The sequence below is a fragment of the Belonocnema kinseyi genome, chromosome 6 (assembly GCF_010883055.1).
Source record: "Belonocnema kinseyi isolate 2016_QV_RU_SX_M_011 chromosome 6, B_treatae_v1, whole genome shotgun sequence".
Lineage (NCBI taxonomy): Eukaryota > Metazoa > Arthropoda > Insecta > Hymenoptera > Cynipidae > Belonocnema > Belonocnema kinseyi.
The window spans coordinates 5,309,979-5,311,650 of record NC_046662.1 but is presented as its reverse complement, the minus strand read 5'-3'; the positions used below and the strand labels follow the sequence as shown (position 1 = coordinate 5,311,650).

General features: G+C 31.8%; 1 protein-coding gene across 1 annotated transcript in view; it reads right to left on the bottom strand.

Moving 5' to 3' along the window:
* Positions 1-1,672, bottom strand: part of LOC117174552 (UDP-glucuronosyltransferase-like) — a 34,372-nt gene that overhangs the window by 25,216 nt on the left and 7,484 nt on the right. The gene's annotated exons all lie outside the window — the stretch shown is intronic.

The window sequence follows — 1,672 nt, the reverse complement described above, 5'->3', positions numbered from 1 at the left end:
GGGTAGAAATATATTGTTACGGTTTGTTAAAGGGAGGAGGAGGGGTCTTAGAGAGGGACTATAATCCGTTACGTTATTTAAGTATGGCCCCTAAACTCTAACAGAATTTTCTAAAAGATCTGACTAAAGTTTTATGCAATGACCATTGCTGAAATTTCTGTTACAGTTTAGGAACGGTTTCTGCATAAAGCTTTAGTGACATGTCTCCGAAAATTCCTAAAAGTGTATTTTCCGCGATTTTTTAAGAAACTAATGTTAAGAAACGTTACAAATGCTAATAATTTAATTTATAATAATCTTCTATGTACACAGAAAAAACTGGAGTTTCCATTGGACCCATTTTTGGTTCCAAAGGAGCTGCAACAAAAATGAACCCCACCTGCTGAAAAGGAACCGAAAACGATAAATAAGCTCTAAATGATGTCACACTTGGGGTTTGAAGGGATCTCAAATTTAATTGAACCTATTCTTAAAGAACCTATTTTTCGTTTTCCCTACTTGGACATTATTTTTAATTAACAGCACATTATTTACCTTACAGCACACAGGTCCTCGAACTCTGATGGGCATAGCTTAATGAACATAATTAACTTATAATATTTATTACCGCAATTAAAATAGTTATATTGAATTGATAAATATTTTTTGCAGGTTATGTAGCAAACTTGTAAATACGAAGGCTTATTCATATCAGTGCTCCCAAATTTGGGAACTCTTTCAACTGCGCTTTCTTCGCGCCGGCAGCATGATTGGTTACTGTTGGCGCACTGATTTTGAATATTGTCGATATTCAAATTTTATATTTATAATAAATAATTAATAGGAAACGCATTAACAGTAATTTTTCAATCCTAAAATAAGATTTTGAAGTGGCAGATAAAAATTTAACTCGATTTTAATTACAAAGACGTTGTGAATTCAGAGTTCAGAGAAAGAAAGAATTTTTTTTAGCACAATGATTAAACTTGTCTCTGTCGAGTTTCTAATTTTTATTTCTTCTATTCACTACTATTTGACCTAAAATAAAATCAATAAAGTTACTAAAAATAAATTTTAAATTTTGTTTTTTCTGAAGTCAAAATTAAAAACGTTTTTTGCAGTAAAATCACAATATTTGTTCATCTGTCACTCAAAAATTCTATTTTAGGATTAATAAATCACTTTTGAAGCATTTCCTAATAATTATTTATTATAAATATAACAATTGAATATTCACATAACGTGTTGCTGGCGCGACGTAAGTGCAGTTAAAAAGTTCCCAAAATTGGGAGCAATGATTCATATGCAAGAAAATTTTCGTCTTAAGTCATTGGTCGATAAACTTATTCTGTATGCTCACATTTATAAATAAGTCATTATCAATAATATTCAAGTATTAAAAAGGGAATCTTGCATTAAGCCTTTTAAATTTCTTTCTTATTTCAAGAAAATACCCTAAGTATATTTTCAGCTTCATAAAGTAGGTATAACGAACAGTTTGCTTTACCGACATATTATAGCAAAATTGCCAACCCGACTTTGCAAGCGGTTGGCTTGTGAATGGGCCTTGATGCTGTTCTTTTCAAGTGCGCTCTATTCGCACTTTAAATTTGCAATGAGACACCTGGTGGCCGTCAGCGAAGCTATTTTAATGGCGGATGATACCGTACACATATCAATGGTGTTGCATGTA